Raw genomic sequence first — 13,905 nt, 5'->3', positions numbered from 1 at the left:
TTTAATATGCACTCGGCTTTGTATAAGCTACGTTTGAAATATACAATACCACCCAGTTAAACCAGATTGTAACCAGCTAACCACTTAAATTGAAAAAGCTGACATATCGCGTGCAATTCAAAAAGATTTGGCGGATCCTTTTCACATATTAAGTGCAACATGAAGGTCTCTTTGAGCCGTTTGAGGACCCCCCCCCCCCTCCCACTTAGTTCCCGATGAGGATATAAAGTCTTGTTTTCTGGGGTGTTACAGACTGAAACATATGTTATGAAATAATAATGTCGACCGTACTGTTAAGTGCAAAACACCAGGAAACCATGAACTGGGTGGGTAGGTGAACGGAAGGGAGGAGCTGATATTTTAGAAATCTTGTCATCTCTTGTGGCCGGCACCAATAACTGGTCCTTTCCTCTCCCTTGCTGCTTCATTGGGGGAAATCACTCAATTATTGATCCAATGCTATGTGGCTCGTGGACGTGTGAGTGTAGCCGTGCACACACCTACTGGACTTAAGAGGTTGGATGTGTGTGTGTGTGTGTGTGTGTGTGTGTGTGTGTGTGTGTGTGTGTGTGTGTGTGTGTGTGTGTGTGTGTGTGTGTGTGTGTGTGTGTGTGTGTGTGTGTGTGTGTGTGTGTGTGTGTGTGTGTGTGTGTGTGTGTGTGTGTGTGTGTGTGTGTGTGTCTGTGTGTTCGAGGTGGGCTGAAAGGAATTGCAGTGATTTCACAGAGAACGATGCCTGCCCCACTTTCAGTCTTTTAATCATGTATAGACACTCGGGGCACTCCTGTATGTGTGTGTGTGTGTGTGTATATGTGTGCGTACTGTATCTGTATTAATCCGTGAGTGTGAGAGAGGCTTTTTCGTACAGTATGTGCCAGAAGAGATTGCATTTAGAAGTCCCCGAACCGAGACTAGCTGTGTTCTTCTAATGCCTATACGACAGAATCGGTCACCACGGCGCCACTGTCCTCAATTAAACCTTTGCAACATGGCTTAGCCGGCAGTGGTTCATTGGATTTAACTGTGTTTGCCTGTTGAGCTTTTTAATCCAAAGACTGAAAGAATACAAGAGCTGAAATATGATATTTCTAATATGAATTAAAGATATGTAAACAATCTCGTGATTTTTTTTTTACTCTTCATCTAGAATTACTCTAAATAACCTCATTTAGATTCAGAAATGTATTCAACGGCTAACTACAATCAACGGCTAACTACAATCTCTGTGTGACATTGTGTGTGTCTGTTTTGTGCGGGCGCACGTTTTATTTGTTGGACCCTCCAACGATGTAATCTCAGTTTGACCTTGTAGCAGTTTGTAGCCCCATGAAGCCCATCCCTGTGACTAACACCCGTCTTAACAAGCTGCCACAAGCAAACTGGGCTTTTGTAGTGGGAAAAGAAAACAATATAATATTTAGCTGGCCAGCAAGCTTCAGCATGCCTCTTCTCTTTGTGCGGTGCAGTATGTGGTGTGACACCATGTCTCACCGGGTATTTAGTCCCGACACCCTTGAGCCATGGGTTGCTTCACTACAGCAGTGCTGGAAGAGGAGTTAAGGATACGGAGCAGCAGAAAATGTTCAAACATGATATGTGGTTTGGCTCAGGGCGCGACATCGCTCTTACTATTTCTTCCCTCGTGTCACACATAAACCAGGCATTTGTCGATTTGCTTCCTTGTGGACACTAATTGGCAGTAAAAAAAAAACAAAGAAAGCAAAACACTGCTGAACTTTCATCCACCCGATTTCAACTAAAACTTGTTATCTTTCTACTACAATCTGCCCGGGGGTATTTGAGTTCGCTTATCTCTTTTTGTGTGTAACTGCAGAGGGAGGAGAGGTCACACTAGACGTGTCTGAGCCGGGGGGCCCCTGGAGCCCGGACAGCAGCGCTGTACATCAACAGCCTGACAAGTATCGACCGCGTCGCTCACTATGGAATGCTAACAGCCGGGGCCTGGGTGTGGCCACGCTGTGTCAGCAGCTCTGACCCCTGTGACCTCGGTTACATAACCCCGCTGTAAGTCTTTTGTCGGGAGTGACGTAGAGAAGCGATTCGTGATGGGACAGCGCGGCCGACGTGACACGACCGTGACGCAACCCGGAGTCACAAGAACCGACTGACCTGACACATTACTCTCTATGTTATATTTAAACGAGCATGTTGCATTCATGCTGTGACAAAGGCCACCGAGGGCGTAGTATACTAACACACACACACACACACACACACACACACACACACACACACACACACACACACACACACACACACACACACACACACACACACACACACACACACACAGCTCTAGCATTCAAGGTTAAACAAAGATAACCAGACTTTATTTGGGTTAAGGGCAGTGCAGCATTTTGGACGTGAGCCATGACCTGACACGCACACAGACATAGTACACACACACACACACACAGTACACATAGTACACACACCTGTCAGTTTGGCGTCTGCTGAGTCCTCTTTCTTGTGGTCTCTTTGTCCTTTTGTCCTCTCTGTCTTGGTCATCAGACCTTGGAGCAGGATCTCGGGGGACAGCTGGTGGGACAGTGTGAGCACCTGCACTTTGTGTGCGTGTGTGTGTGTGTCTGTGAGTGTGCATCTTTATGTGTGTGGGGTTATGTACATCAGTGGGGTTGGGAGGAGGTAGCTGCAGAGTTCTGGCCAAGTGTCTGTGTTTCTGTGTGTGTGCATGTGACCACCTGTGCTGCCAGCGGGAACCTGCCACAGCCGCGGTGCTTGATGACGTATAGCCGGTGACTTCCTAAAGTCGTGCTGTGAACCCCGTAATAACCATTATTTTCTTAAAGTCCACTCATCTTAGTGTCCAGAGAAGGATTGTTGAGTATTTGGTGCACTAGAGATAGAGACAAATATGTTGACAAAAGCATGATTCAGGTTGGTTTGTTTCATTTCCTTTTTTTTCTTCTTCCACCTTTCAATAACAACTTGAACTCTGTCAGCAAACAAAGTCATTGCAAAAAGAGAAGAGATGCATTTTCCTCTTCAAAATTTGCCTTCAACAAACAAAGCCTCTCTTTTTTTGTTTTGTGCTTAATTGGTAATGGCAATTTTGAGATTAGCCCATCATCTCTGATCCAAAAAGAAAAGGACGTGGTATCACTTTGGTCCTTTTACATTTCTGAAAGGCCACTGCAGAGTATTTCTTTCCCCCACCAATGAACTATGAATTGACTTATATAAGCAATCAAGCCACCATGACAGACGGGGAAAACTCTGACAGGAGTGAGACTAAAAGTTTGTTTTGTGAAGGAGGTGAACGAGGTCTCATGAAACCTGCTCTGACAGCAGCCGCTTGTATCCCGTCGCTCTAATGCGGCGGTAGAGCAGCGGCCATTATACCTGCCGTCACTGTCAGATTACTGCTGGAGAGCACAACAGCTGTTTACTACGTATAGTTCAATGTTTTCCAGCTTGTGCTTGTGTGTGTACAGTATGCGAGTGAGACGGGGAGAAAGAGACTTGAGAAATGATCAAAAGCGGGTAATTACTAGGCATGCGTGGGCGGCATATGTCTTTTGAATGTTTTGGAAGAATGTAAATCAAAGAACGCAATTTGTGTGCACGCAGTCTGCGCATGTGTGCCACTTTGAAGATGTGATTGTGTGTGTGTGTGTGAGAGTGTGTGTTCCCTGCAGGCCCCCCTCACAGCATATTCCCCTTATCCTGATTCTCCGATCTTAGGGGGGGGATCAAAGCCGGGCTCCCCGCTACTCCTGCGTCTCCCGGCCCTCTGCGCTAACGCTGCTCCGACCGAGGAATGCTGAGTAATTCCCTCAGGTGACACCTCTGATGTTCAGCGTTTGGTGCACTCTGTCAACAGTCTCACTCACACATGTTAACTCCTCACACACGTGTGTGTGTTCAGAGGTAAATACTGTACATACATGCAGCCACGCAAAGGAGAAATGGAGGACTTCCTTTTACTGTCACTCACTCAGTTTTTCTTTCCTTACTTTTATCTCTTTCAAACACTTTTCTTGAGCAGCAGTGTGAGTGTGTGTGTGTGTGTGTGTGGTGTGTGTGGTGTGTGTGTGTGTGTGTGTGTGTGTGTGTGTGTGTCGTGTGTGTGTGTGGTGTGTGTGTGTGTGTGTGTGTGTGTGTGAGTGTGTGTGTGTGTGGTGTGTGTGTGTGTGTGTGTGGTGTGTGTGTGTGTGTGTGTGAAAGGAGGGAAGAATATGAGATCTAAGGAGAGAAAAGAGGACTGGCTTTCTCTCGATACTGCAGCATTTGTTGTCGAGCTGACTTTGTGAATTGCTCTGTGAAAGAAACACGATCACATCGTGGCATTAGACAGCTGTTGTTATTCCATAGAAAGTTTAATGACATCAGGAGATGCTTAATTAAAGTCCCCACCTGTGGAGGCCCAACAGAGCGGAGTCAGAGAGGAAGCAAGTTCTTGTAACACAAACCTCTGCAGAATTGATTCTCATCATTGTGTGCATGCTGACAAAATAGGGGCCCGTATCTCTGTACGTCAGTCTGCCTTGTCTGAGTTGTGTTAGTGTCTATTTTAGCTGCGCTGCTATGTACTCTATCTAGGCTGTGTATGTACAGTATGAATGGTAGTGGAGATGTCTGTGTTCATTGGGGGGGGGGGGGGGGGGGGGGGAGTGTGATCATCCAGTACACAAAAAGCACATTCAGGCAGCTCTTTAAAGAGGAGGCTGAACTTTGACCTTGATGGAGCTGAGGTGGTTCATTTCTCTCTCTGTGTCTCATTGTGTGTGTTTTCGGTCTTCTTTTCTCTCTCTCTCTCTCTCTCTCTCTCTCTCTCTCTCTCTCTCTCTCTCTCTCTCTCTCTCTCTCTCTCTCTCTCTCTCTCTCTCTCTCTCTCTCTCTGCCTTACCCTGCTTTTCACCATTACAGTTTATTGAGCCTGAACCGCACAATAGTTCACAAACAGTATTGCAAGGCCCGGTTTATGTTTGAACATGTGTCGGCAACAAAACTGGAGAAACTGATGAAATGATTAAAACAGGAAATAAATAAAGATGTTGAAAATAATCCCAATAGTTTATGCCATAAGAATCAGTTAGGTGTTGTAAAGTTAAGGCAACTTGGTCGAGCAGTTTCCCACCTTCACACTTGATTTGCGATACGTTGTTCACAGACGCTCGTTCTGAATGTGGGCTGTGAGTCCATTTCTGGCTCATGTGTGCACATTGTAATCTAATATATTCTGGTTAGTTTGCTTGGTGCTTCATGGAAAGTCCTATAAATGAATCAGCGTTCGATACAAAACTGCGTAGTTATCTGAAAGAGGTGCTGAAAATTGTGAGTCGTATGTAGCTGAAGGCTGGTGCAGACGGAGTTGTGTTCAACTAACCGGCCTATTGTTGGCCGGTTTGTTGCTGGTCTCGTTGTACGCAGCCAGTGAACCCAGAGCCTGCAGTGCAATCCAAGAACTTTGCAACGCTGCACTTTCCTCAGTCTTTGGAAGCCAAGACTTGTGACGCATTTTAAACCAGAAAAAGAAAAACAGCTTGTTTGTTGCAGTGTATCTTTTGCAGATTAGCCGAGATAAAGTCAGTTTCAGTGGAATTCCCTCCTGAGGACAGTTGCCTTCTGGTGCATTTGCTCCATTCCTTTCACTCATGGGTTTTCATCTACTTACAAAGATACAAATAAAAAAAAAAAGTGGCAGCATCAGGAAGGACATGTTTATAGACAAACAAGCCCACAAGGAAGCAAAAAAAACAAACAAATAATGTGAGAAAACAGAAGCTGATGTGACATGAAATGTGACAGCGAGGTATATGCAAAGCTGTAACACAAAAGGCCGTAGTGAAAAACATAATGAGCTCTAAATACCGAGAGAGTCGAGTTTCTTGTGTTCCTCTCTGTCTAGTAGCGGTGTGGATTAGCCAGACAAGCTAGGTCAGGGTGTAATCCTGCAAGAGATATTGCTCTGTTCCCCATTACACACACACACACACACATGCACAAACGCCTCACCTATGGCTCTGTGGACAGCTGTGCTTGCTGTGTCTGTGTGCGTGTGTAATGTGTGTGCGTGGGTGCGCGCATGTGTGTCCAACCCTGCCTGCGACAATGGGGTAGCAGGCAGTGAACCAATAGAAAAGCAGACTAAAATGGGCAGGGCATGGTTTGATAAGTGCACATGGAGATGTACGCACACACACACACACACACACACACACACACACACACACACACACACACACACACACACACACACACACACAGACTGCCACTATTATTGAGTGCATTGTGAGACAGAGAGGGAACTGAATCCTGGGCTGCTGAGTAGGAGGAAAAAATGTTTGTGGGTGTTTTACAAACCTGTGTGTGTGTGTGTGTGTGTGTGTGTGTGTGTGTGTGTGTGTGTGTGTGTGTGTGTGTGTGTGTGTGTGTGTGTGTGTGTGTGTGTGTGTGTGTGTGTGTGTGTGTGTGTGTGTGTGTGTGTGTGTGTTTTTACAAAGTGTGTGCACACATTCGGACCACTCTTTTCCATGTAACAGACGAGGTGAATCCAGGTGAAAGCTCTGTCCCTGTATTGATTTCAACCCTGAAATCAAAAGATAGATATTCATTCATGGGAGGAGGCAGTTTAGTCAAGGATTTTATTTAGTGCATCAGTTACTCACTGCGTGTTGAGTTGCTTGTTGAGTTGCTTGTTTTTCTCGCGTGCTTCGACCGGCGAACGGAGAATCCCGAAAACGGAGTAAATCCTTGATGAATTGAAATAAATGGAGGCTAGGTTTATCAACAGCAAAACTGCATCAGAAATCTGTTCGCAAACTCTCACACAACTCGTACAGTATAATCCTTGTTTAGCCAGTCTAATGCCCACTTCTTCCCAAAATCATGCATTTTTGCCGAAATCTTACTATTGAAAACACTATTGTTCAAAGAGGAATGAGAAGTAATGAGCTTATCGCTGGTTGTATGTATTCCCATGTTCAGTGTTTTGTGTAATTGTGTCAATATTTCTGCTATAGAACAGTCTGAGTTGTGAGTTTTCCAGCTCTCTACACATTATTTCACTTAGTGTGATCTGAACGTGTTACATAAGCTCCTCCCCTCTTCTATTCACACACAAAGTTCACAACCTGCATTTTAGTAAACGATGTTGCAAACGATATTGTCACAGTGCTGTTAGATGTCGCGTATGTTTGCTGTGCTACTTAACTTGTTAAATCTACACTAATGGTGCAGGCAGTCACTCCAGTCAAATGTGTTTAAGCCACAAGTTCAATTGAACCGCAGTACTTCTTTTGTTTTTGGCCAAAACGGAAAAGTACAGAAAGCTGGCATCAAATTGTGGTTAATTGTCATTTTAATTCACACTCAGGTAACAGTCAGGGAGTATGAAGCTGTTTATCAACCGGCTGTGACAGACGACATTCTCTCAAAGACACACATCTTACTGCACGTAGACTCTTCCATGACAGTCTGTCAGACAATTAATCTCTGCTAAAGCTGCATTTTGGACATGTGTGTGTTGGTGCTGTTGCTCGTGCAAGTAGTTTCTGTTTGTGGGTTTGTAAGTGTGTGTGTACATGACTCTTAATTGTGTGTGTGATTATCTAAATGTGTACGGAGGGTGTTATACAGGTTTCACGTGCTTGCATTCCCGTGTGTGGGTGTGTGGGTGTGTGTGTGTGTGTGTGTGTGTGTGTGTGTGTGTGTGTGTGTGTGTGTTTATCAAATGTGTCTCAACTTCGTACAAACAATCAAAACGTGTGTTTTGAGTATCGGTGTCTGTCCCCCAGGGGCCTCGTTGTCACATGATCGACCGACCTGATTTTGTGTTGCCAAGGCGATGCCTTGTTTCAGGGTTCAACTTAATGCTCGGCTCCGCCCCCGTGACCTTGGGACATGTCTTTGTCGCTATGGTAACAGCCTCCAGGGTTACTGTAAATGAGACGAGTGTGTTGGTTGGCTGCACCGAGCTTTTTTTTTTTTGTTTTTTTTTAGGTCTGTGCTTGGGCATCAAATTAGACACTTTACTACATTTATGTACCCGGGGAACATTCACACCCTCCTATAGTCTCCGTCAGAGTAGTTAGGTGTTAAGTGTATGAAGTTGTAAACAGAAGTGTGGGTGTGATCCTCTCACTATTGTTGCAGACATTACAGGATTGCATTGAGTCAGTGTGTATTTAGTCGCATATTTTGACTGTTTATCGGTGCTTTTAAAGGGATAAACACAAACCATTTGAAGCTAAAACAAAAGTTAGATAACATTTTAACAACAACTCATCAGGTTATGACCCCAAAACAACTGGAAAACCAACAAGAACAACATTTTGTTTCCCAGAGAAATACTGGTTTTATCACCAGCTTTCCATTCCATCATAATAGCTCTCAGTTAACTGGAGGCATTTGGTGAAAGTGAAACATTGTCGTGACCAGACAGCGAGCCAAGTCCGTGAAAGAGACCTAATTGCCTCCAAATAACTATGTTTTGATTTTCCTTTTTACAAAACGGATGCATGCCTCAAACCATTGTCTCATGTGGATAAACAAAGCGTGGTTGCCATGCTGATGGGGCATCAGTGTATAAATAGCACGGGTGTTTGTTCTGAATACTCCTGAGAGAGAGAGAGAGAGAGAGAGAGAGAGAGAGAGAGAGAGAGAGAGAGAGAGAGAGAGAGAGAGAGAGAGAGAGAGAGAGAGAGAGAGAGAGAGAGAGAGAGAGAGAGAGAGAGAGAGAGAGAGAGAGAACCGCCTTTACACATGCTTTGTGATCTTATCAAGGGAGAGCTACTACTGGCGTGGACATTACTGTTGGACACTAATCTCTTGTCCGTCTTTCTGCTCTGGAACACGCTGTCAAGTAAGACTGCGATGGCAATCAATATGCATCAAAGGTCAACAGGTTGCCTCTATTTACACACATCTGTCATCAACATTGAAGAGGAGTGTGTTGTTACAGTAGCAAAACACACAACGCAACAACGCAAATACCACACACTTTGATGTAGCTTAATGTTTCTGATGTATTTTATAGGATTTCTTTTTTTTCATGAAAATTGTGTCTTAAAGATTATGAAACTGTCTTGCTGACTTCTGAGAACTAGAAGCAATGAATTCTGGACACGAGTGGTTCAGTGAGCGAGTTGGAGGGAGTCGGAGTGTCCCTACCGCACATAAAAGTCACCGAGAGTTTACTTTCCTCCGTAAGCTGCTGTTCTGCACAACTGCCATTGAAACTGAAAGCAAATCATTTTGTGAAAAATAACACTTGGCTGAAGGTTAAGCTGATGATTGTAATTGCATAGCAGGGGATTTGCTTATTACGCAGTGATAATTGAGCTAGCACAAGCAATAATCACGGCAGCAAACAGAATAGAATAGAGCAAGGAACACTTTGAAAAAACGCCCTCTCCGTCTCTCCCTGTAGGGAATGGTGACAGCGCCTGCAGACAGACAGACAGACAGTGGACCGACGGCGCAGGCAACTGCAACGCTTCCCTCCCATTGGTGGAGAGATCCGGACTTCGCACCAGGAACTGCAGCTCCCTGCCGCTTGTCAGCTCTCGGCTGAGCAGTAGGCTCCGCCTACTCCGCCCAAGTAGCTCTGCTCTCAGGTAGGATGTAAAGTCTTCTCCATTGTAATGTGTTTGGTTCAGTTCGAAACAAACCACGGTGCGTTTGCGCGCTCGGTTAGGTTTGTTTCGGCTCGTGTGGATCAAACTCTGCTTCCACATCACAGACAAACTGCACCAAAGTGGAGCAAAAGCAACGAGTTCTATGTCGGCAGATGTGTTTTTTTTTAGCTTGAAAATTCAAAAGCTAAACTACTATTAAATCCATCTATTAATCCACATCCGCATATCCACATGATTTTCCCTGATCAATCAAAAAGTCAATAGGAGTACAAATGTTGTTTGTGGATTGATCCTGTTTCAGCAGTTCTTGGTTAAGAAGCCAGTGAAACGCAGTGACCACAGAGTAATAATTCAATCATAACATTACACTACAAGAGTCTGTTTCTAACGGTTCCTCATTATTCATCACATACGAGCTCCAGTCACAGACGCAGCAAAGTGTTGCATGACCTGCTGGCGCTCACTCAATTCGATTTTCCATGTATCGCGAATGACGCAATCACCAAAACTGAATCTGAATCACCAGAATAGTTACTTGTCAAGTCTATATATCTTCACGTTTTCACCTCACGGCTCCTTAGTATAAAGACAGTGTGAACACAAAGAACCAGAACTGAAAGGCAACTATGTATCGTTGTCTTTGAAGATGTCCAAATGAGCCACACTTACAGGTGTGCAGCAGTCTTGGACAGCAGCCGACTCTAGTTTTTCTTCTTCTGACAATAATAACAATAATGTTTCATTATTACATTACTGAAATTGGATGACCCACTGATTTGTTTTTATTAAGAGGGAGCAAGTTTCTGTTCTGTGGTCTACAGATAATAATCTTTTCTGGGCCTGTCTGAGCTTCCTGCCCCCCTCCTCCTCTCTTCTTCCATTCGTGTGATTTGTCTTTTGATTGTATTCTTTGCTTTCTCGACCCTCCAACTGATGTCCCTCAACTCTCCTCTCTGCCATTATCTAAGTATCTATCCATTCTCTATCTGAGCTGTCTCCCTCTCTCCTCTTTCCTGCATCCTCCCCTCTATCTATTGAAGCTCCTCCGTCAGTCCTTTATCTCCGTCTCGCCAGCTGTGTGTCGAGGCTCCGTTCTCTCCTATGAGGGAGAGTAGAATGAATAGTAGGGCTTACTGAGAACAGCGAGGAAGCCAATCCCGGCCTTTCGCCTCATTGAACCCATCTCTTACTCCTCTCGTGTCCTCTTGTATCCTCCCCTCTCGTGTCCCCTCCTCTCCTCTCCTCTCCTCTCTGTCCTAACACTCTGCTGTGTCCTCTGCCTCCTGCTGCTCACTGTTCCTAGTGTCTCAGATGGAGAGTTACTTTTTATGAAAGCTGTATCTCAGGTGAGGGAAAGAGATTACACGTAAGCACAACCAAAGTACAGACTGAATGTATGTTCCTATTTTAATTAAACTACAGATATTCAGAAGAGTAATTAGTTTTCAAAAAACAATCCCCAAACCCAAAGAGAAGTGTCTTCTGAGTCTCATCCCAGTAGCTGTTGACGAAACAGTTTTTTGTTTATTACCCTTAAGCTATATGCGGTTATACTTGACTCCCCGACAGCATCATTAGATTCTGCTATGAGGTACTTCAGTGAGCTCGGGGAATTGTCCTACAACTATACAAATATGTTTTGAAGTACGGACTAATTAGATTACTAAATTAACTTTGTACCAATTCAGAGAGGAGTAGCGAGGAGGGGCGTAAAATGCGCAACTTCTTAGAGAAAGTACAAAGGAAAGGTAAGATTTAGATGAAACAAATGCAAGAACAGTAGATAATTATATGAAACGCCTGAATATAAAGTAGGCCCATAAGTTCATTTTTGTATGTTCTGTTTCTTTCTCGCTCACAAAAATTCAACCTCTCCCTGCCCTTCTTTCCCTCCCCGTCTCCTCTCTCCTCTCTGTCTCCTCCTTTCTTCAGCCATCAGTCTTGCTGAATGGAAATTACACATCAACACTCCCCGATTCGTTCTGCTTCCCCTCTCTTTTGTAAATTCACCGTTGACAGTCGCCTTTCTGTGAGCAGAAAGCCTCAGAAGTGAGCAGATGGAGTGCTGACAGTCTCGGAGCTCAAACAATGACGCTGGGCGGCAAGTCGTGGCGATCAACACATGTCAGAAAGTGGCTATTAATGGGGGAACCATATACATTCTGTCCGTCATCTATATAGGGTGCAACACAGGGTTGCACAGTAAAATGCTGCCCTCGTCCTATTTTGCTACATAAGAAAAACAAAGAAAGGCAAACTGTTTTATCTGGTGGAGGTTGGGTGATGAGTTGATGAGGATAGAATCTGCTTCATAGTTTGGTGGTCCGGCAGCTGATACTTGCCAGATGGCAGCAGGATGAACAGGCTGTGTCTGGGGTGTGAATTGTCTTATAATATTCTTTAGGATCTTCGCAGGCACCTCTTGTCACCAATATCACTGACACTCTATTGAGTCAGATGACCTGTCGACTCTACTGTACACGATTAACAGAAATCAGGAACTGAATCGGCCTCATCTGTCTGCTGTTACTACACCGGACGCGTCACATTGATCTGCTCATTAAGTTTCTCACAGTACTGGTCGACTGCAACTTTAAATTCCCATAATCCCCTTTGGCTGTGATATGTTAAGACGCCAGGACAAAAAAGTAAACTTGTTTATGTCTTGCAGGGGAAATCTGACAGCTTTGTATGGATTCAATCAATTTGCAGAGATTGATTTTCATTTTTTCATTTGGGACTGAAATTACTCCCTCCTACTCTCTTCGTTAGACTCAATGCAGCCCGCAGCAACAGCTCACCGTAATCTCAAAGATGTCAAATTACCAATTAACCCAGCAATGCTCTCTATAATAAAGCTTCACAGGAGCCTTCAGATGTCCAACAATGCCAAGGAGTATCAGTCCCTGAAGAAATGCTCAATATAAAGGTAAACTGAGTTGTTCCTGTTGTTTGACGTTAGACTGCAGTACACCAGTTTATAGGGATCCAGCAACCTGCTAAAGGTTAGCATGAACACCATTTAAATGTCAGACACACAAGTAATTTGCAACTTCACACAGGTTTCCTGTAGTAACCTGGTGCATTCTGTCGCTCTCTCTCTGTGTGTGTGTGTGTGTGTGTGTGTGAGCATGGATTTCCCCTTCTCGGTTTTCTTGTAAAAGCTGCTCTCTGCTTTATTTGATCTGGGCCCCTGCTCTCATAGTAGGATCGAATTGGGTTTTGGAGAGCAAGGGACACACATATATGCACACACACCTGAGATTGTCAACTTGCCACGGCAGCTGCAGAACGAAAGGAGGGAGGGAGATAGAAGGAGGGAAGGGGAGAAGAGGTGCAGCGGCAAAGTAAGGTACATGAAGATGGGGAAGGTGGTGAGAAAAGAAAGAGGGGACAACTAAGACGAGAGTAATGGAAGAAAAAGAAGAGAGAAGAGGGGTAACTTGCATCTTCTAATGAATGTATTATCTTCTAATGTGGTACTAGCCACAGAGAAGGAGAAGCCACTAATGAAATCAGGACACTTTTTTTTTCATTGATTCATCCCATTTTCTCGGTACCCCCCCCCCCCCCCCCCCCCCCCCCCCGTCTTGTGTCTGCCTTATTTCTTCTGTGTGCTCTGTCACCGGCCCCCTGCAGAGTCCCTCACTCTCGCCGTCTTTTACTCGTCATGCCACCCCTCTCCACAAACGCGCTCTCCGACACGCACACACTGTGGCCGTCTCTGCACACTGAGCAATTAGTTAATTACCTCTTGCCCAGTGTCGCCGAGTTCATCGGAAGAGAGAGGAGAGGAGGCAGAGAGATGGGAGAGTGGTGGAATGAATAAAAAGACGACGGGAATGAAAGAGTGGAACGGAGACTGCCTATTGTGCATGTACTGAAAACACTCTTAACAAGCGAGAAGAAAAGAGAACAATGAAGTACTGCTCTTGAACAAAATCAATTTTAACGTTTCAACCAAGCCCGTTCTGTTCAGTAAATCAATCGTTCTGAAAAGTAGTAGTTTTTTTTTTTTTTTTAATAATTACGTAAGCAGCAGAAATGTTTTACCTAATATTATTATCTCCAGGGAAAGCCTGTGGGAAGATCATGTGTTTCCTCTGTCTGTCTGTCTGTCTGTCCACTGGAACCATCAGCCTAGCCCGGTTTCTGTGCGCATGTACGACTGTATGCTCCAGGACCTCTCATGGTTGCGGTGATTCAAAGTGTTCCAAATGTTTCAAATGTTGAGCATCTCCAGATGAATTCCGTCCCTCGTCATGTCATGATCCACCAAAGT

At 44.7% G+C, this 13,905-nt stretch overlaps 1 protein-coding gene across 1 annotated transcript in view; it reads left to right on the top strand.

Moving 5' to 3' along the window:
• The window catches only part of atxn1a (ataxin 1a), a 74,553-nt gene that overhangs the window by 12,014 nt on the left and 48,634 nt on the right, over positions 1–13,905 (top strand). The window contains exon 2 of the mRNA XM_079176064.1: positions 9,416–9,602. The gene's annotated coding sequence lies outside the window, so the exon portion shown is untranslated. The remainder of the gene's footprint in view (positions 1–9,415; positions 9,603–13,905) is intronic.

Source organism: Pholis gunnellus (genome assembly GCF_910591455.1).
Source record: "Pholis gunnellus genome assembly, chromosome: 16".
Classification (NCBI taxonomy): Eukaryota; Metazoa; Chordata; class Actinopteri; order Perciformes; family Pholidae; genus Pholis; species Pholis gunnellus.
The sequence above is the reverse complement of the archived record's forward strand: the minus strand, read 5'-3'. Positions and strand labels throughout refer to the sequence as shown.